This window comes from Muntiacus reevesi, chromosome 4 (genome assembly GCF_963930625.1).
Source record: "Muntiacus reevesi chromosome 4, mMunRee1.1, whole genome shotgun sequence".
In the NCBI taxonomy this organism is placed as follows: Eukaryota; Metazoa; Chordata; class Mammalia; order Artiodactyla; family Cervidae; genus Muntiacus; species Muntiacus reevesi.
The window spans coordinates 94,092,065-94,115,112 of NC_089252.1; the positions used below are offsets into that span (position 1 = coordinate 94,092,065).

Genomic DNA, 23,048 nt, shown 5'->3' on the forward strand with positions numbered 1-23,048 from the left:
GGTGGAGTTTGAGGTCCACTTCCATTTGGTATCCTATAAACTTGAGCATGCATCAGGCCTCCCAAAGGAGAGAAGATCGTGTTTCTCCATGTGCTGACTGCAGTCAAAATCAAGTTCCCCTGCCAAGTTGATGATTAGCTTCTCTCTATTCAAAACTGCAAGGTGTTCAAACCAGCCAATCCTAAAGGAAATCCTGAATATTCACTGGAAGGATGGATGCTGAAGCTGAAGCTCCAATACTTTGGCCACCTTATGTGAAGAGCCAACTCATTAGAGAAGACCCTGATGCTGGGAACGACTGAAGGTAGGAGGAGAAGGGATGACAGAAGACAAGATGGTTGGATGGCATCACCGACTTGATGGACATGAGTTTGAGCAAGCTCTGGGAGTTGGTGATGGACAGGGAAACCCGGTGTGCTGCAGTTCATAGGGAAAGAGTGGGACTCAACTGAGCAAAACTATTCCCTTTCTTGTCCTTTTCTTATTCCCTTCAGGATTGAGAAGTATCACAGAAAAGGGAAAGTGAAACCCAGTATGACTCTGGAGCCTTCCCTCTCTCCTAGGCCTTCCCAGAGTTCCAGCAAGCAGACTGAAGCAGTTGCTAATTAGGGAAGTGAGGCAGAAACTAACAAAAGCAGTGAAGCTCACAGAATCCTGGTAACTTAATAATTCAGCAATAAAACAAAACCCTAATTCCTCCTTGAGGGATATACATATGTGACAATCTGTTGCAGATCTTTGAGTTGTTCTGCAGAAGCTAATACCCCTGCCCAGGTGGAGGGTGCTGACTACATGCTGACAACCCAGACTGGTTGGAACCAGAATATTGGTGATTAAGATTCCTGAAACATCACCTTGTTACCTCACCATGAACCAATCAAATAAAGTCCACAGACTTCAACCATCACCCCAAATAAGCTGATCACTTAAAAAAGGATTGTTGACACGAAGGTTTAGCTCATGATATCCTCCGTTATTCATCCGGAATATGTCAGAATGAATAAGAGCAAAGCTTGGTGTGTTCTCCTAGACTCCTTGTTTTCTGTAGTGCTGCAACATTTCTGTCACTTGATGTGAAGGTGACCTTGCCATTCTGCATGTTGGGATGTGTGGAAAGGAAACAGCATCAGGCAGCATGCAGTTTGGACTAAATTGGATTGGGCATTGGAGTTCATTCACTTAGTGCTCTTGTAGGTACTTTATTGGATAGGATCTTAAGTGTTTGTCACCACCTGGCATTTGATTTTAATTTCTGTCACCTGGGATTTTTTTTTTTTTTTTTTTTAAAGATTGGATGGAGGAAGTAGGCATGGAAAAGCTGAACCTGTGAGCTATTTAATTGATACCGAAAGTTTAGTATGCAGAGGGCTGTTGGGATGGGTCCTACATTCTGTCCCTCTGGAGTCTTCAATTTTCCTTGCTTTTCTTCTTTCCAAATGAGAATTGCTAGTCTCCAAGCTCTCCCTGTGCCTGTGCTATTCGCTGTGGTGCCCATTAGCCACATGGGTCTATTTAAATTGAAATATAAATTGATGAAAATTAAAAGGAATGAAAAGACCCTCAATCCCTCCAACACAAGTGCCATGTTTCAAGTGGTCTATAACCACGTGTGGCTGCCGTGTAGGACAGTGCGATGTAATTGTTTCCATCAGTGCACAAAATTCTGTTGGATATCACTACAGACAGTAAACTCAGAGAGCAGAGGGCCTCTGTGTGTGTGTGTGTGTGTGTGTATGTATATGTACATGTGCATATGTACATATTAATTCCATCGTCTTTAGTGCAGAAATGGGGGTGCCTGACTGTGAAAAGCTCCCAGAGACTATCCTTTGCACAAGTGAGTTAGCAAAGGAGAGGTGAATGAAGGGATTTCGTTCTCTATGTGCTTGGTTTAATGCTGTGCTTTTTTCCCCTCTCTCGAACTGATGTCCCCAATGAGGGTAATGTTTCCCAGGAGTGGTTCTTATAAGTATGCATGTGCCATCTGCCCCCTTCTGACTTCACTTATTTAATTACATTTCCTCCCAGTTCTTCAGAGCTGTTTGATCTTTTGCCTGAAGGTCTCAAAGCAAACATTTCACAGGCCATTTTCTGTCTTTTGGACTTACACTGGGTCCTACTCCTAATGTCATTTTTCTTTGAGCACGTCCTGTACGCTGGGCACTGAGTGTGTTAGGTCAACAATTTAATGCAGTCCTTGCATTCTTCATGGGAGGTATATTCTCTTGGAGTCCCCATGGGAAAGCTGAGGACTGCCAGGGTAAGAAGCTTGCCCAAGGTGAGCCAGCTGTGTAGAACGCGTCAGATCTAGTGGTCACATCCGTATCGAAGAATTGAAAGCCACCAGACTGGACCCTCTTTTGCTATACCCTGATTATTGCTTTCATTTCTGTAAATATTCTGATTCCTCTTGGAAGTACCTGGGGCTCTGTATCATTTAAGATTAATTGTATTAGTATATTTAGGATTAATTGAATTAATATCATTTAGGATTTATTATATTTGGGTGATAATGCAGAGACCCTAAAATGGTAACCTATACAAGATTGACTTTTTTCCCCAGGAAATGAGATGTCTAGGCAAAGGTGATCTAGGGTGTTTAAAACCCATTGTAGTATGATTTTTTGTTTTCTATTCTGCTGTTTCTGAGTTAGGCTCTTCTCTCCTTGAGTGAGACTCCTGGGTCAAATTCAAGGTAGGAGGGAGCAAGAAGGATGAGAAGGGGGGTAAGATTACATGGCAGCTGTCTGTCCTGTTTTAAGGAAGTTTTTGGAAGTTCCACCCAGTGACTCTGCTGGCACCTCCTTGGCTTTCCCTCACTGCAGGGGAAGCTGGGACATGTAATCTTTCATCTGAACATCCTTCCCCTGGTGACATTGACATTCTACCCACAAATACTAAGGGAAGAATGAGTATTAGGTAGGCACCCTGTAGCCTGGCTCAACCGCATGCTTTTATTTTCATTTTAGAGGTGGTAAATGCATATTCCATGGATGTGGGCAGGTTCTATTCTATAAGCCCAGACCTTAACTATTTATTTTTATCCTTAAGGATAGGCATACCCTATTCAAATGCAGTCAGCACATCCCCTCTTGTATAATGCCCAGCACATGTGCTTGTTTATGGTCACCTTCCTGGTTCCTGCAGACACTTGAGTCTCCAGCCCCTGATCAGAGGATGCTATTCCCATCTTTCAGGTGCCACACTTTTCCCTAGATTGTGGGGTTTTGTTGTTTTCTTTGCAGTACCTAGCAGCTGGTAGGATCTTAGTTCCCCTACCAAGGATCAAACCCAAGTCCTCGGTAGTGAGAGCATGGAGTCCTAACTACAGGGCCGTCATGAAACTCTAATTATGGTCTTTTAACAGGTATTTTCCTTTTCAGGGATGTGACCATCTGTCATGGCTTATCATCCAGGGGATATGTGGGAACTGCCCTTCATAGTGCAACCTAAATAGTCTGTTGACACAGCAGACAGCTTGATTTGTAGATCTCTGCTTCCTTTGTGAAACCTGTGGCACAGAGCACCCTCTGGGGGGATGTTGCAAATTACCCTGAATCGGTTTTCCTGGAGTGGTGTTTTTAAGACTAGCTTTAAGCTTTTCTATGACTATATTTGAAAGTTACCCATGTTGTAGAGAAGATGGTTCTCCTAAGTCTAGCCTTTTTAACCACTTTTATTTATATGGTGGCTTTTTTGTATGAATCATATGGAAAATTCCTACAGCATAGGAAGTTTTGAGTGGAGAGTGGATGCATGTGATTCACTTCATTCATTGAACCGTCCATCCATCCATCCATCCACCCATCCCTCATTCACTCATCCAAAGATCTGATATTTTGTACGTTCAAAGCACACTCTTAAGTTACTGGTTTGGCAAAATCCTTGAGTGCAAGAAAGCGTACTGCATTTGTTTATGTTGCTTTGTTTTTAATCTGCTTAATTTTTTTCTCCCTAAATGAAAGGTTAGACTTTTCATATAACCAATCTATTTTTATCAAGGGCATTTCTGAGAGGTCTTGGTTTAGAAAACCATTTTCTTCTGTAAAGCTTTCTGCTTTTAGTATTAGCTACAAGATATGCCAGGCAAATCATTTTATCTCAATTTCATAAAATATGTTCTTGTAGAGATAGAGACTGCTTTTCTTTTCTTGTCATCCAGTTACCCTTTTTGGACACATCTTAAGGTTTATTTAGTGATTCAGAAATTCATTGTCTGTTTCTCTAATATTAAGTTGATGGGGGAGGACAGTATGGACAGAGCAGATTAATGAGTAAGGGTTAGATGTATGAGAACTTGCTAGCATCCAAGAAAAGTGTAGTGGTTTAAACTTTTGATAATAAGGCATTTGAAGGATGGAGTGTGCGTTAAAAATATTATCAACACAGGGTATGCATAGGAGAATGAGCTAAGATCTTGCTCCTGCCAGGAACTCACTTATCTGTTTCTTAAACATGCACTCGTAGGACTCTTCGTATCACACAAGCAAGGTAATGCTCACAGTTTCCACTGAGCTGTTCACTACATCCATGTTGTGTTGGGCTAGCTAGAGATTGTCATCAATATTAAGACACTTCTTTTTGAATCTTGGGTTACAAATTAACAGAGATCTGGTGGTGTGTCTCAGAGTAGAGACCACAAATATTTTCTCATAGTTTACCATTTATTTAAAACATGGGTGTAAGGCCTATATTCTGTTGTTTTTTTTTTTCCTTGGTAATGGACATGTGTGTGTACACACATGTAATATTTGTTTTTACTTATTAGGTATGAGCATCACACTTTTACCCAGCATCCTAAAAGTGTTTGATCACTGTTCTCCTCTTACTTTTCTGTGCAGGCTCAAATCTGACGCTGACCAGGGGCGGGAATTCCGTCCCTGTCAGCCTGCTGTTCCCCTGACTGGGTGCTGTATCTCCTCATGGAAGCCACCAGGAGAAATACCTTGGTCGGGATCTCTTCCTTGTGCTGGGGTCCAAAAAGAGGGCAGTTGTAGGTAGTGTTGACCCGTGATATATAGGCCAGTTGTAACCCCACCTGGTAGAAGAATCGACTACTTGGCTTGGGCCCTTGTGTTCTTAAGCCCGCAGGTCAATTTATTCTCTTTTAAAACCTTAGAAACCTTCTGTATAGGATCTCAGCTTCTGGCCTTCATCCACATTGCTCTCAAATTCTTCTCCTTTTCCTCTTTCTCTTGTAGATCAAAACTCTGCAGCTTCTTCTTTCTTTTGATGCTTATATCTTCATAATTTTTCACTTAAACTTTCTTTTTTTTTAATTACTGAGTATAAACACATGATTTCTGCCAGCATAATATATTTTAGAAAATATTCCCGAACATATGTGGCCATGTCAGTATAGATATGTATAACTTAGCCTAACAGATTTCCCCCAACTTAAGTTTACAAATATACACCCCATCACCACTACCCAACAAAATCCAAATCAAGGAATAATGTAATATTTATAAATCACTGAAATGGGATAAAATAAAGAAATTTACAAAAATAAATGAGATCACTTTCATACAGCTTTTATTAGTACGCAAATTGCTTCTGTAAATATGATCATCTTTGATAGTTTTGCAGATCCTACCATGGGTAGTAGTTTTATCTCTGACTGGAGATTGAGCTACTCATTTAGTGAAACATTGCAGAGTGAGCTCTTCCTGTGTGCCAGGCCTAGTTCTAGATACCAGGCACATAGTACGTCATTAACAAAGCAAAGTCCCGGCCTTCTAGTGGGGATTGTTTAAAAATAAAGTAAGTGTGATTGTGCCTTTGAGGGGTTCAAGGCCTCGCCTAGGTTCATGTAGCAAGTTAGGGAGCCATGTAGCAAGTTAGGGAGCGCAAGAACATTGCATCCTAGATGTTTCTATGTCAGCAGTTTTCCTTCTGTAGTCTTGTTTATCAATTCTTTCCACCTGTGTACCTCTGTAAAAACAGCATGAAAAACTCAACTACTTTGACTGCTTTGAGTTTTTTTCCCCTCAGAGTTCATCCAGAGTTTATGTAGTATTCTATTGTATATCTTTGTTTTCATATGAAGCTCTTTTAGGTGATGTAATGTCCCTCCTTTTATCTTTACACTCCAGGAAGATGTTTCTTGGTTACTTGATGCTTCAGAGATGTCTCTTCTTTACTGCGTGACCCAACATCCTGGTTTGTTCTGGACTCAGGGGACTCTTGGGATGTGTGACTTTCTTAACATAGAGACAGTGCTGGACCATCCTGGTTTGTCTGGGACTGAGTGGTTTCCTGGGTCTGTGGGACTTTCAGTGCTTAAACTGGGTAAGCGTCAGGCAAAATGGTACTTGTTGGTCATTCTAGATTGCATACCGGAAGTGGGAGGGGGCTACATTTAGCTCAGTTTGTAGCACATCACAAACATGCCCGTACATACACTTAGAATGTTCTGCAAATAGTTACATTTAACTTAGAATTATTATTATTTTTTAAATAGAGAAATAAGTTTGGCTGCTGATACTTTACTTGCTTCTTATTGTTCAGTTGCTAAGTTGTATCCGGTTCTTTGTGACCCCATGAACACAGGACACCAGGCTTCTCTGCCCTTCACCATCTCCCGGAACTTGTTCAAACTCATGTCTGTTGAGTCAGTGATGCCATCCAACCATCTCATCCTCTGTCATCCCCTTCTCCTCCTGCCCTCAATCTTTCCCAGCATCAGGGTCTTTTCTAATGGTCAGCTCTTTGCATCAGGTGGCCAGAGTACTGGGGCTTCAGTTTCAGCATCAGCCCTTCCAATGAATATTCAGGGTTGATTTCCTTTAGGATTGACTGGTTTGATCATTATTTTTTAAATAATGATATTTTTTAAATAATGGGTTAAATAACAGAGAAACAGGGTAACCTAAATAAGTTTGACTGGTGATATTTTGTCTCACTTCTAATGTTAGTTATTTTGGAGAAAAATATGATACGGCCTTTGAACTATGATAGTGTGTAATTGATAAATTGATTTTAGGTACGTATTCATGCTTTGTACCTTACTATTCAAGTATCTTATTTATCTGTACTGCAGAGAAATTCTCTACAGTCTATGTGTGTTTGTATTTGTGGTATTTTCCTTCTATGCTGAGAATTTTCAATGAAGGGAAGAAAATGAACTTAAATTTATAAGGAGATAAATATAGTTTGTAGTAGAGAGCAGAAGAATAGCAGCTGTGTAATTTAGTGTCGAGGCTTGGGTTGCTGGACCCTGACAGTCCTGAGTTTTACCCCTGCCGCATGCAAGCAAGATACTCTTGGCTGAGTTGCTTAAACTCTCGCTGACTCTGGAGGAAAGAGCTCATTTCTTTGGGATTAAATTTCTGTAGGTTTCCAAACACCCACATCAAATCTTTAGCGGAACCTGGAAAGAAGGAAAAAAGAAAATGTTTATTGGGTTATATTTTAGTTCTGTTAAATCTCTTCTGTGTAAGGTGTGAAGAAAAAAATATATCTCTAGTATATCCTGGGAACACCATTTAACCATTTGTACATGTTTGGCAAAAATGTGTATTTCTTTTTTTTTTTTTTTTCATTTTCAATGTTTTATATATAAAGTATGCAAATTTAAATAATATTAAGTAGTTTAAACAACTGGATATACATAAACTTGAAGTAGAATCATGAAATAATTCATTTTAAAATATCAGTTCTTTAACAACATTGATATATAGAAGTTTGTTGCATTTCTTTTTTTTTTTTCTTTTAAAAGTTTTTTTTTTTTTTAATTATTATTTTTTTTTTTTAAATATTATTTTATTATTTGGAGGCCAATCACTTCACAACATTTCAGTGGGTTTTGTCATACATTGACATGAATCAGCCATATAGTTACACGTATTCCCCATCCCGATCCCCCCTCCCACCTCCCTCTCCACCCGACTCGTCAGGGTCCTCCCAGTGCACCAGGCCCGAGCACTTAACTCATGCATCCCACCTGGGCTGGTGGTCTGTTTCACCATAGATAATATACATGCTGTTCTTTCAAAACATCCCACCCTCACGTTCTCCCCCAGAGTTCAAAAGTCTGTTCTGTACTTCTGTGTCTCTTTTTCTGTTTTGCATATAGGGTTATCGCTACCATCTATCTAAATTCCGTATACATGTGTTAGTATACTGTAATGTTCTTTATCTTTCTGGCTTACTTCACTCTGTATAATGGGCTCCAGTTTCATCCATCTCATTAGAACTGATTCAAATGAATTCTTTTTAACGGCTGAGTAATATTCCATGGTGTATATGTACCACAGCTTCCTTATCCATTCATCTGCTGATGGGCATCTAGGTTGCTTCCATGTCCTGGCTATTATAAACAGTGCTGCAATGAACATTGGGGTGCATGTGTCTCTTTCAGATCTGGTTTCCTCAGTGTGTATGCCCAGAAGTGGTATTGCTGGGTCATATGGCAATTCTATTTCCAGTTTTTTAAGAAATCTCCACACTGTTTTCCATAGTGGCTGTACTAGTTTGCATTCCCACCAACAGTGTAAGAGGGTTCCCTTTTCTCCACACCCTCTCCAGCATTTATTGCTTGTAGACTTTTGGATAGCAGCCATCCTGACTGGCGTGTAATGGTACCTCATTGTGGTTTTGATTTGCATTTCTCTGATGATGAGTGATGTGGAGCATCTTTTCATGTGTTTGTTAGCCATCTGTATGTCTTCTTTGGAGAAATGTCTGTTTAGGTCTTTGGCCCACTTTTTGATTGGGTCGTTTATTTTTCTGGAATTGAGCTTCTGGAGTTGCTTGTATATTTTTGAGATTAATCCTTTGTCTGTTTCCTCATTTGTTATTATTTTCTCCCAATCTGAGGGCTGTCTTTTCACCTTACTTATAGTTTCCTTTGTTGTGCAAAAGCTTTTAAGTTTCATTAGGTCCCATTTGTTCATTTTTGCTTTTATTTCCAATATTCTGGGAGGTGGGTCATAGAAGATCTTGCTGTGATTTATGTCAGAGAGTGTTTTGCCTATGTTCTCCTCTAGGAGTTTTATAGTTTCTGGTCTTACATTTAGATCTTTAATCCATTTTGAGTTTATTTTTGTGTATGGTGTTAGGAAGTGTTCTAGTTTCATTCTTTTACAAGTGGTTGACCAGTTTTCCCAGCACCACTTGTTAAAGAGATTGTCTTTTTTCCATTGTATATCCTTGCCTCCTTTGTCAAAGATGAGGTGTCCATAGGTTCGTGGATTTATCTCTGGGCTTTCTATTCTGTTCCATTGATCTATATTTCTGTCTTTGTGCCAGTACCATACTGTCTTGATGACTGTGGCTTTGTAGTAGAGTCTGAAGTCAGGCAGGTTGATTCCTCCAGTTCCATTCTTCTTTCTCAAGATTACTTTGGCTATTCGAGGTTTTTTGTATTTCCATACAAATTGTGAAATTATTTGTTCTAGTTCTGTGAAAAATACCGTTGGTAGCTTGATAGGGATTGCATTGAATCTATAGATTGCTTTGGGTAGAATAGCCATTTTGACAATATTGATTCTTCCAATCCATGAACACGGTATGTTTCTCCAACTGTTTGTGTCCTGTTTGATTTCTTTCATCAGTGTTTTATAGTTTTCTATGTATAGGTCTTTTGTTTCTTTAGGGAGATATACTCCTAAGTATTTTATTCTTTTTGTTGCAATGGTGAATGGTATTGTTTCCTTAATTTCTCTTTCTGTTTTTTCATTGTTAGTGTATAGGAATGCAAGGGATTTCTGTGTGTTAATTTTATATCCTGCAACTTTACTATATTCATTAATTAGCTCTAGTAATTTTCTGGAAGAGTCTTTAGGGTTTTCTATGTAGAGGATCATGTCATCTGCAAACAGCGAGAGTTTCACTTCTTCTTTTCCTATCTGGATTCCTTTAACGTCTTTTTCTGCTCTGATTGCTGTGGCCAAAACTTCCAACACTATGTTGAATAGTAGTGGTGAGAGTGGGCATCCTTCTCTTGTTCCTGATTTCAGGGGAAATGCTTTCAATTTTTCACCATTGAGGGTGATGCTTGCTGTGGGTTTGTCATATATAGCTTTTATTATGTTGAGGTATGTTCCTTCTATTCCTGCTTTCTGGAGAGTTTTAATCATAAATGAGTGTTGAATTTTGTCAAAGGCTTTCTCTGCATCTATTGAGATAATCATATGGTTTTTATCTTCCAATTTGTTAATGTGGTGTATTACGTTGATTGATTTGCGGATATTAAAGAATCCTTGCATTCCTGGGATAAAGCCCACTTGGTCATGGTGTATGATTTTTTTAATATGTTGTTGGATTCTGTTTGCTAGAATTTTGTTAAGGATTTTTGCATCTATGTTCATCAGTGATATTGGCCTGTAATTTTCTTTTTTTGTGGCATCTTTGTCTGGTTTTGGAATTAGGGTGATGGTGGCCTCATAGAATGAGTTTGGAAGTTTACCTTCTTCTGCAATTTTCTGGAAGAGTTTGAGTAAAATAGGTGTTAGCTCTTCTCTAAATTTTTGGTAGAATTCAGCTGTGAAGCCATCTGGTCCTGGGCTTTTGTTTGCTGGAAGATTTCTGATTACAGTTTCGATTTCCTTGCTTGTGAAGATCTGTTAAGATCTTCTATTTCTTCCTGGTTCAGTTTTGGAAAGTTATACTTTTCTAAGAATTTGTCCATATCATCCAAGTTGTCCATTTTATTGGCATAGAGCTGCTGGTAGTAGTCTCTTATGATCCTTTGTATTTCAGTGTTGTCTGTTGTGATCTCACCCTTTTCATTTCTTATTTTGTTAATTTGGTTCTTCTCTCTTTGTTTCTTAATGAGTCTTGCTAATGGTTTGTCAATTTTGTTTATTTTTTCAAAAAACCAGCTTTTAGCTTTGTTGATTTTTGCTATGGTCTCTTTAGTTTCTTTTGCATTTATTTCTGCCCTAATTTTTAAGATTTCTTAAAAATGTGTATTTCTTACCAAACAAACAACAACAAACATAACAACAAAAAATCAGTTATTCATTGACTACTTATGGACATCTTAACTTTACTCCTTATAATTAACTTATAAAAGTGGTCTATCAGTTGGTATTGTCTAAAGTAATAGATGCAACCAATCCCCCAAATACCAGTACTACCAAAAAAACAAAAACAAAAACACAGAAAAGAAAGAAAAAAGACTTGCTTTTAGCTCAGGATACTTATGTATCACTTGAGTCAATGAGTGGGGAGTGGTTCTGCCCACTGTAGTCACGCAGAGTCTTAGAGAACTCACCCTCCCTGGGTGGTTTTGAATCTGGAGTTGAGAGTTTGGAGTAGACACAGTACACTTGGATTCTACATACATCTGATGGGCTAGAACCAAACATATGCTCTCCTACCCACCTCTCACTTACAGAAGAGGAGACCGGATAGTTAACCCTTTCATGTCTTCACTGGCAAAGGGAAAAAATAGTTGGTGAACTGCTCTGATGTCCACCACATCTGGAAATCTCTATTTGAAGATGAGGGGCAAGAGACTAAGAAAATTTAAGTAACTTGATCTAGAGCATCCTGCTTGCAGGTGACAGGACTCAGTGCAGATTTTTTTTTGGAGGAGAAGGTTCTGTTTATTTGGCCATGAGACTTCCCTATTGGCTCAGACAGTAAAGAATCTGCCTGCAGTGCAGGAGATGCAGGTTTGATCACTGGTTCCGGAAGATCCCCTGGGGAAGGGAATGTCTACCCACTCAGTGTTCTTGCCTTGAGAGTTCCGTGGATAGGACAGCCTGGTGGGCCACAGTCAATGGGGTCACGCAGTCAGAGACGACTAAGCGACTAACACTTTTGTTTTCATTTGGCCACACCATATGGTATGTGGGATCTTATTTCTTGCCCAGAAATTGAACCCACACCTCATGGGATGGAAGTTCGAAGTCTTAACCACTGGACCACCATGGAAGTCCCTGTCTCTGTATAAATTATAAGATCATTTTTTCCCTTCATTGAAAACTCTCAGAAGAGAAGGGACACACACACACAGATACAATGTAAGTTGAGTAACTCTACCAAAAAAGTCATTTTCTTTGTACAAAGTATGCCTCAAGTTATTTTCAGTGTATTTTAATTAAAATTTGCCTGTCAGCTGTTTGTAAGTGTTATTGTAAGCTGAACACTAGTAGGTCTGTGGGACCAGGGGTAAATGTATTTAAGTGCTGAAGTAGATTCTCAGTTCATAGGACGCCATCTGAGCATCTTATTAGGGGTGTTCAAGCCTCGCATGGGATTCTAGGTCACTTGACTTTGCATCATCCACCTCTTTAATTCTCCCATATGTTTTCCCTTTGGTTTTCTTTTCTTTTTTCCTTTACTTTTATTAGTTGGAGGCTAATTACTTTACAGTATTGTAGTGGTTTTTGCCATACATTGGCATGAATCAGCCATGGGTGTACATGTGTTCCCCGTCCTGAACCCTCCCTCCCACCTCCCTCCCTATCCCATCCCTCTGGGTCATCCCAGTGCACGAGCCCTGAGCACTTGTCTCATGTATCCAACCTGGACTGGCGATCTGTTTCACACTTGATAATATACATGTTTCGATGCTGTTCTCTCAGATCATCCCACCCTCGCCTTCTCCCAGAGTCCAAAAATCTGTTCTGTACATCTGTGTCTCTTTTTCTGTCTTGCATATAGGGTTATCATTACCACCTTTCTAAATTTCATATATATGTGTTAGTATACTGTATTGGTGTTTATCTTTCTGGCTTACTTCACTCTGTATAATGGGCTCCAATTTCATTCAAAAATATGGAATGCTTCACAAATTTGCGTGTCATCCTTGCGCAGGGGCCGTGCTAATCTTCTCTGTGTTGTTCCAATTTTAGTATATGTGCTGCTGAAGAGAGCACCCATTTGGTTTTCTAATGCTCGAAACCATTCAGGATAAAACACAGTTCTCATGGTCACCACACTTTCAGTTACTTAGACAGAGTTGGACAGAGTGGATTTCTTCAGACTTGTGTCTCCTTGTTGATGCTTGGTTTAAGTTTACCAAACATCCTTCCTATCCTGTGGGTAATTCTTACCCTCTGGTTATCTCTTTTGTGCTTCTACTGGGCAAAGGTATTTAGGACTTTAGAGCTACCGAAGGTGTACTGAACTTTAACTATTTAGCTAATGTTTGAGCTCTTGTGTGTCCAGTATAATTACACCTATATTTAGTAGGATTTCCAGCCAAGGACAATTTCAACCTGACTGCAGTTAGTTAATAGGATTTAGAGATAGAAGTCTTAAAACAAAACAAAACTGGAACTTCTCCATTTTCATGCACATATATTTGGATGAATCATCATTGTGGTCATCGTGACAAAGCTAATCATAGTATAGCAGTGAGGACCATGAAAACAGGTAAAACAGTGTTTAAATCCCTAGTTCTGGGTTAAGTTTTTAATTCAGGCTGAGCCTCATTGTTCTCACCTGTTAAATGATGACATGGACAGTACCCAGTGGAGTTATATTATCAGAAGCATATTTACCTTAGAGGAAATTGTCTCCCCGTCCTCAGCATGAATGAATGTTGGTGGTTCCCCATGCTGTATGGGTTCAGAAGTGCTCCAGCTGAGCCGGGCGTGAGTCTTTTCAACTCATGTATTTTGATAGAAGCTCTATATTTAAGAGAATGCTCTAGAGGTGAGAGTATTTCCATGTGGATAAAAACTAAATTCGTTCAACACTTTAGTTAGAATTATGAAATAAATAATTCATAAAGATTGGCTTCTTTCTTATGTGGATAACCCTGACAGAATATCTTCCAGGTCTTAGTTTTATGGTTCAGTGGAATTTAGGTTTTAGAGGAGGAAAAAAGCCACCAGGTGGTGCCAGCCATTTTCTGATGCAGAAAGAAGACAACCCAGCTAAGGAATTTCCATCCGGGATACCCTTAATAGTTTGGGATCTCTTAAGGCACTCAGCCATCTGCCTCAGATTTAATATTATTAAGTACTTTGAAATTCTTGAGCTTTAAATTCCTATGGAGAAGACTCTCTCTGACTTGTGATCTGTCATGCTACACTCTTTTAGCTTATTGGAGTTTTGTATTTACAAAGAAAAAGTAGTTGCCTGTAGTGATCAGCTGTTGCTTTTTTGCATAGCCATTTCATTATGCGGCAATGTTTAAGTACCTACTCTCAGGGTAGTAAAAATTTGGTTCATCAAATTATTGTGTTAAAATCAGTACAAACAAATAATGCTTGGTGTTTAGTAAGATAATTCTACTCAGTAATCTGTAGGGAGAACAAATCAATGTTTCCCTCTTTTATTTGGGAAGGGGAAAAAAAGGCCCTGGAGGATGAAAAGATCAGATAATTATATTAATTAACCCATCCGTCCTTTCACATATTAAATGCTTCCTTCCGGAAGCGATGTGGTCTGCTGGCTGTAACCTCAGACCCTGCAGGCAGATTGCCTGGGTTTGAATCCTTGCTCCAGCATTTCCTAGCTGCCTTGAATAGAAGTCCCTTGACCTCTCAGTCTACAGTTATCCCATCTGTTTTGGGGATAAGAGGACCTAGTTTGGGGTTGTTGTGAGCTACAAATATGAAACTTTTTTTTTTTTTTAAACAGAATAAATGCTCAAAAGACATTGGTGACCATGAATGTTGGTACTTTGGTCCCAGTTGCTACCTAGGATTATTACAAGGACTCTCAGGGAGCCAGAGACTCCATCCCAGTTTCACTGCTCTACTGTGCCATTGGTGGCAGAGCATCATTTAACTCTAACAACCCAGAACATCCAGAGCATGAACCCCATTTTGCAGATGAGGAAATGTGGCTGAGAGTGGTTAAATAAGTTACTAAACCAAGCTGCATCCAGCCTCTCAGTGTTGCTATAGATTTACAGTGTTGTAGAATCTGGGGTGAAGTTTACCTTTTCAGCTATTGTTCACTTGAAACCATATTGTATCGGGGCTTGTTGCATCCTAGAATGACACTAGTTTTTAGTCAGCCCTGAGTCGACTTTGGAGCTTCCTATGAGCGTCTTGAAAATAACACTTTTACCTAAACACTACCTTCTGTTCATGTTAGGATGAGGCTAGGAGTCGCTGCATTTATAGCTGCCTGATCTCCTGTTCCCTCACCCTCTATGTCTGACCACAGCACAAGTCAGTTTCTGTGGGTTCAGAACTGGCCAAATGAAGGGCTAAAGGTTACTACTTCTGATTTGTAGCTTTGATTCCCAAATTTTTTATAGGAAGATTTATGTTTTTTTTTTTTTTTTTTTTTTTTAATCACAGCCTTCTACTTACTTTTTATCTTTTAATTCAATAAGGAGGGCAAAAGGACTGGATAGGTTTTGTGTGTTAATCTGTCTCTAGACCATAAGGTCAGTAACATATTGGGTGATATCATGAATGATCTTGGAAGTAAGATAGCAAAGCTTACCCTTTGTAAAATATGGTGAGCTCTGAAGCTTGCTAGAAGGAAGGAAGGAAGGGTGGAATTATAGAGAAGCATTTTTGCTATAGTCCATATATTTCTTTCAGCAGGAAAAAATATTAGGTTAAAAGTACACATGTATAAAATTCAAGGGAAAGAGAACGAAAAAGAGGAGAAATTTGTGAATTTGTTTACTTGATTAAATAACCTTTTATACTTCCTCCCTTAGAAGAGTATAAATTGTGGTGTTACAAATGCTGATATTATTTATTTGTTATGTCTTAAGAAACCCAGGAGGGAAAAATCAACTTCTTCCTTCTCTTTAGGAAACAGCTCCATAAATCAGGGCTGTGACATCTGTTTTGATGTTAGGGAAATGGTAATAAAAATTTGATTGAGGCAAAACATTTCTGTGGGGGGTGGGGAAGGTATGGGGCAAGAACTAGAAAGGTAGAAATAATTCTGCTGCTGAATGTTTAAATATTGAGTTATTTAAATATTTAATTACCAGGATTGGCTTCCTTTGTATCTATATTATCACCCTAGATAATGATCCTGTTTTCGAAATGAGCCCCCGATGTCACTCAGGCGTTTTGAGTTGGCTCTCTTCAAGCCAGTTGTAATATGGATTGTTTGTTCTCCCTATGTGAAAACCCCCTTCACCTCCTCCCTCGCTCACTCCTGGATAATATCTGGACACATTTTTGATGAACCTGTGGTGGTGGGGGATGCTCCTGACAGAGGTGAAAGATGCTGCTAAACATCCCATAGTGCACAGCAAAGCCACAGCAGTAGAGAATTCTCCAACCCCAAATGTCAACAGTGTGAGGGTCACAGAGTCGGATACAACTGAGTGACTGAGCCCGCACACAGCACAGAAGGGAGTGTGAGGTCTGGGGTTATGCGGCTTACGCCTTTAAGCAACCGGAGAGCAAATCAGATAGGAGCAACATAGCAAAGACCATCATAGGTTAGCATGCTGACAAAAACCACTCTTGTGTCTCTAAAGGAGAAAAAAATATAAAGAGGAAGAAAATGACAACATGTTTTGAGTTATTTTGTGCTTTACAATCACCTGTGGTTTTTAGGCCACAGGTAAATGCTCATTGTTACCAAGCAGCAGGATCTTGGCTGGAGCTTGGATGAGCGGGTGGTGGCAGGGGCTACAGATTTCATACAAGCAAAGGATGAAGACCCTGCTAGTGTGGTATTCCCTTGTGGTGAGCTGGAGGAATAGAGACAATGGTGGTCTGACTTTGCAGATGTGTGGGTGTTGGAGAATGGGGCTGGCTGGAAGAAATCCAGGAGCCCTGTCTCACCTGCAGGAGGTTGTTGCATTTCCACCCTCTTTCCGCTTCAGCGTTGTTCTCTGTCTTCTCTCAGCAGGCACTGCAGCTGGTGTTGACCTGAGGCTTGTAGAGCCAGCTGCTGCAGAAACACCAAACAGGTCCCGGGATGGAGGAGGCAGGGCCAGGGGGGCACACATCTGCCTTGGAGACTTACATTTGCCTGGGATTAGTCCTAGTAGGAAGTGGTTCCCATGTCCCACCTGTGCTGCCTTGGAGCTGAGATATCATGGTTGTTTCACAAGGAAACTGATCTGATTCCGTTTTCCTGTGTGTGTGTGTGTGTGTGTGTGTTTAAAAATTTAATTTTGTTAATCATTTTTAATCAAAGTATAGTCAGTGTATTAGTGATCTTAATTTTTTCTTTGTTGACATCTTCAGCCTCTGTTGTGTTTTAGAGATCCTTTAAGGAACTAGAAAAACTGCGAGAGCACTGCACGATGCCTACAGAATTAGATTAGTCTCTTGGTTACCTGGGGCTAACCAAGGTAACTATCATTAGCTAGGGTTGTTTACTCTCCTGATTGTAATCTCTCATGCAGAATTTTCAGATTTTCCAATGAAAAAGTTATCCTTCCTTGGCTTTGTGATGTTGTGTATAGTTCCTTTTACCTCTTAACGTGGGACTGGATTTGCCTCACTTCAATCCTGGATCCCCCAGCCTGCTCTAGGCATCACTGAGCTGGTAGGCCAAAGGAATGTGTACCTGAGACCGCGAGGGTGATGTGGCAGCAGCCGCCCAACCAGAGTGTCCTGATGTTGGGACCTCAGGTTGAGCACCCTGGTCGTGTGCAGTGGTGTGGACTTAAGTTTGCCTTTCTTCTGTTCTTCATGGTACCAATTTCATTATTAAAGCAGAAATAAGCAAGAAGCCTAATATAATCTTCAAGGGAAGAAACGGTGGTTGAACAGAAGGGCTGCATTTTGGTTTTAGGCACAAGCTGGGAGAGCCTATGTGTGGTGCAGTGGGTGCTGAAATTGTAAATATAAATCATTAAATCTGCCAAATAATGGTCTATAAATACCTAGTGTAAAATAAGAATATTCTCATTTGCATTTAAATAGTTTAGATTTCTTAGGTTTTACTATAAAAATGTAATATTAATGCAAATATTATTTGGCAATGAAAGCAAATATACTAGACAGAGTTATTAATTTGTTATACACAGTCATCTATTTTTAAATATTGGCTTATCGTGAATGGTCTTTATCATACTTATGAGCCCTATTTGTTAAAGTGGCAAGAACCAGAGACAGGAAATGGAGATTCACGGAATTAGAAAATGCATTAGGTTTGGGTTGAAGGTGAATCTTCTTTGTATTTGTTTGATATAAACTAGCTTGCTGGTACATTTGTCATTGCTATTAAGAGACCCATCTAACACTTTTCTCTTCTTGCTAAACATACCAGAACTAGTGAATTTTAAAATATTCTTCTGATATAACCGCAGTCTTGTTTCCTTCATGTGAGTAAAGTAGTTACATTAGTATCTAGCACATAAATTCCTGGATAAAATAAAATATTTCATCAATAAGACATACACTCAAAAATACTATAGATAAATCAAAATGAATTCTAAAAAAGTTTCAGGCAATGCATAGGAAGGTGGGAAAAAGAAAAGAGAGAAAAGAAAAACAGAAAGGAAAAAAAAGAGACCTAAGTCCTAACACATATTTGATGAGTAAATTCATCAAATGCATATGGTGTAAGTACACCAATTTAAGACAGAGACTGGCAGAGTGGGTTGAAAATAAGACCCGATTATGTTATCTTCAAGGAACTCGCTTCAATTAATATGAAATAGGCTGGTTCAATGTAAAGGAATGGAAAAAGTGTACCATGGAAACAGTAATCAAAAGAAAGCAAAGTTGGCTATATTAATATCAGATAAGGTAGGCTTCATAGCAAATAAAATAACTACAGATAGAGACAGTTTATAATAAAAGGGTCATTCACCACATTGATACAGGAATTCTACATGCCTGTGCACCAAACAACAAAGCAGCCAACTATATGAAGCAAAAACTTACAGATGAAAGGAAAAATAGACAAATCCACAGTTATGGTGGGAGACTTCAACACCTCTGTCTCAGCAATTGTTAGAACAAGTGGGAAGATGAGCAAAGATATTGAAGAACACAGAAGCACCATCAATTATCAGGTTGGCATTTATAGAATGCGCCACCCAACAAAAGAAGAACATGCATTCTTTTCAGGTACCCACAGGCCATATACCAAGGTGGACTGTATCTTGAGCCATAAAACAAGCCTCACCAAGTTTGAAAGAATTGAGATTGACCTCTGACCACGATGGAATCAAAAGTAGAAATCAGTAAGTGAACTATAACTCCAGCTATTTGGGCTTTTTCTGTATTGTTTCTCTAACGTATTAAACCCATTCACACCACTTGAGGTCTCTGTCTAGATGTCTTTCCTCAGGTTTTCTGCTGACCTACTCATTTAAACTCTAAATTCACCACCATCTCAGAAACTTTGGTAGTTACCTTATGTTAAGAAAAATTGGGTTTCCCTGGTGACTCAGTCGGTAAAGAATATGCCTGCAATGAGGGAGACCTGGGTTCCATCCCTGGGTTGAGAAGATCCCCTGGAGGACTGCATGACAACCCACTCCAGTATTCTTCTTTGGAGAATCCCCATGGAGAGTGGAGCCTGAAAGGCTACAGTCCTTGGGGTTGCAAAGAGTCTGACATGACTGAGTGATTAAGCACACAAAGAAGTTTTGCACAACATCGTCTGGCTACTATCCTCTTGACTTCACCACCCTGCATCAACTTTTGTGTTAGTCTGCATTTTCTTCTTAGTACCAGGTGGCTCAGTGGTAAAGAATTTGCCTGAAAAATCCCATGGACAGAGGAGCCTGGTGGACCACAGTTGATAGGGTTGCAAAGAATTGGACATGAATGAACATGGATGCATGCACTTATTAATATCTGAAGCTACCTTTTCTGTTTGTTTACTTATTTATGATCCAGTGTTATACACAAGAATATTAGCTTCAGGAGACTTCCCTGACAATCCAGTGGTTAAAACTCCATGCTTCCACTGCAGGGGTGTGTGTTTGTTCCCTGGTCAAACTAAGATCATGTACGCTGCATGATGCAGCCAAATAAGTATATGTGTAAGTTTCAGAAAAGTAGGGATTACACGTGCTGTATCACCAGTCCCAGCCTCTGGGACTGAGTAAGAATTTGTTGAATGGATTGTAGATTTCAATCACCACAGAAAACCACTAGGAGTCTTGTGAAAGTTAATAAATAAACTCTTTACTGCATGCTAATGAGACAAAGAGAACTAGCCTCTCTCTGTTTAGCTAACCTTTGGTTTCATATATTTGTTTTCCTAGCTAAGGAAACTCTTAGGGGAGCTTGGTTGAAATAGGACAAATGCTTACAAGCATTGAGAAGCCTGCAGACTTAACTTGTGGAACAAGGCTGGTGGTTCCCTGAAGCTGATTGTAATAATGAAGTAAAGCTGGAATTTAAAAATTAATATTCTCTATTTTATAGAGCATTGACAAAACTTGAAAATAGGTAAATGATTACCAAACAGTGTTTACCCGATCAAACAGATAGTTGAACGTGCGTATGCACATTAAGTGAGAGATCATTGTCAAGCTTTTCTTCCTTCTATTTTGGAGTTGGACCTATGCTTTTGGGTAAATTGAAGAGATCATAATGCATCGATTTGGGAGTTTGATAGATCTAGGACCCAGTCCTTGGTTTATCATTCATTTTGTTGGGAGATATTTGGAAAGTTATTTATTCTTTCAAGACTTAATTACCTCAGCCATAAGAAGGGGAATGGCAAAAGCACCACTGTAGAGTTGCTGTATGTATTTTAATAAGGAAATAATATAATGCATTTTAAATTTGTTCCCTGGACACTGTCATATACTGGGTGAAAGTAGTGAAGTAGTGAGTAGAGGTCAAGTTATCTCCCTTGCAAACTCAACAGTACCCTTGATGGTGTGTCATTTCCATCAAAGTGGATGGTGACCTTGATGGTTATATTTGAGGCAGATCCTTTTCTTGATTGACAGTCATGGTAGTAAATATCAAGTACCACTTGTATGTCTTGGGTGGGGCTAGGTTGTTGAGGTACAGAAATGAACAAAAAAAGTAGGTCTTGGGAGAGAGATGGTCAGAAAAAAAGGAACAGCAGCAAAGCATATAGTAATTGCTGGAACTGAAGCTGTGGACTGGCCTCTTTTGTACCAGAGACAAAGGAGCATGCACCTTCCCTCAGCAGTCTCCAAGGATGAGTGACTCTTCACCTGACAAAGGTAGAGGAATCAGGCGGAGTTTACTTGCAGAGCAGAGAGGTGTGGAAGAACACACATTCAGAGATTTGCTAGCAGTCTGGCTATGAAGAACTGCCATAAACTTTTTAGTTTTGTGATTTCCCAATCCTTAGGAATTTTATTTTCAATGGGTTTAGTTTTATTACATGTACTGAAAACACACTGAAAGTCTTTCCCCATTGTCTTGAAGAATATCTGTTTGCTTCTCCCTTGGCATAGTTTTTTAAAGGCTTAACCAAATTATAAGGCATGAGGACCCTACAGAACCAGCTGCATTTGCAGGCACTGATGTGAGAGACATCAATTCCGCCAATTAAATGTGGCAGTTAGTGGATATGCAGCATGACTTATGCTGATGGCTGTGTGGTTGTTCCTTTTCTGTACACGATTAAATATTCTTCTGTGGACAGACGAGAGAGGTGCTCTCAGAAAGAGAGATGGTTGAGAACCAAAAGGCATTCGGGAGTGATGACAAGAAAGTGGTAGAGACTTCTTGATAAATAACAGTATGAAGTCTCTCAAGAGAGTATTGGTACTGTTACTGAAAGCAAGGTCCCCACAATTATTATTCACCATTCTCTAAGTCCAGGAGGGGATAGATGACATAAATTAGAATTCTGAGGGTGTTCTCCTCACAGTAACCTTGTGTCTTACATTGTGGTGGCAGGATTCAGATTTGCCTTTTTCAATTTCATATATTCACTAAAGACTGATTACCTGCCACCTTTCTTCCCTCCCTCTCTCCCTTTCTTTAAAGTCCTTGCAGTTCAAGTGGGCATTTTATCTAAAAGTCCCATTCCTGCAAGTAGGTTTTCTTTAGTAAGTGCTTTTAAAATTTTCTCTTGCCAAAAATCTTTGTGGAATTCTGTTTTGTTTCATTTTGCTTTCCTGCCCAAATCTTAAGACTAGGAGTCACTTAGCTTGGTTTTTTTTTTGGTTCAGAAACTTGGCATGCTTTATTGTGGTTGCATGCCAACTGTCGGGAGTTAGAGGCCAATCTTCAAGTCTATTTTATGGATTAAGCGTTCTATTTTGTGTGCTTTGGAAGAATGACCAAGTCCAACAGTGTAGTTGGTCCCAATGAGATGCTCTCCCCTTTTTATTTTTCCCCTCCACACACTTCATTCTTAAAATTATAAAGGCAGTGGAGCTCACTAGCTTGGAGTTTAATCTGAGCATTGTTTAGTTTTTATAAACAGGGATGCTGCTTTGATTGTATAGGATTTTCTCCCCAGGTGGTCCTATTCTCTTCACAGTTAGAAAAGGAAGCTTTTAGCAAAGGAGAAGCTGAGGCTTGCTGGGAAATCCACACTTGCTTGAGGTTGCGCATCAAATCAGGGTTCAGAGCAGTGGGCTGACCGACTCCTAGCTCAGTCTTAGAGAAAAGGAACATTATCAGAACCTGAAGACAATAGGGACACTGCTATGCCACTTTGCATTCATGAATTTAGAGTGCAGAATCAAATGAGAACCAACCTCATCATTTTACACATGAGGGGGAAAATCGTTTAAGCTTAGAGAGTTTCAATTATTTGTCTAAAGATGTACATCAGATTTATTGGCAGAGTCTAAATGCCAACATTGTTGTCACTGTTTGAAAATTCCATATAACCATCCTAAAACCATCAAATGCTGCCTTCTCTCTAGTTTTACCCACTTGTTTGGTTCAATTTATTATTATAAACCTTTTCATTTTGGTTATCACCAGATGTCACATTTGGGATTTGTGATAAAGCATGGAATTATTTTCATCTCTTTATATTTTACTTACCCATAGTATTGAAGTAAGATGTTATATTCTAACCTTGATAAACTTTGGGCAAGTGTCCTGGTATTTGATTACATGGGTATATTTAATTATTTTTAATGGATTGTGCAACATCATACTGTTAACTGTAAGTTATATTGGAAATTGATTTTATTTGTTAAGTCAGCCTTGTTGTATTATTTGAGGCTGTTTGCTGGATCTCATATTGATATAAAATCTGCCTTTGGGAGTCTCTTGGACATAATGTCTACT

General features: G+C 39.4%; 1 protein-coding gene and 1 non-coding gene across 11 annotated transcripts in view; one reads left to right on the forward strand and one right to left on the reverse strand.

Moving 5' to 3' along the window:
• The window catches only part of MAGI1 (membrane associated guanylate kinase, WW and PDZ domain containing 1), a 636,320-nt gene that overhangs the window by 170,351 nt on the left and 442,921 nt on the right, over positions 1–23,048 (forward strand). The gene's annotated exons all lie outside the window — the stretch shown is intronic.
• On the reverse strand, positions 12,727–12,833 carry LOC136167989 (U6 spliceosomal RNA). The gene has a single exon (XR_010663157.1). It is a non-coding gene; the product is annotated as a U6 spliceosomal RNA (small nuclear RNA).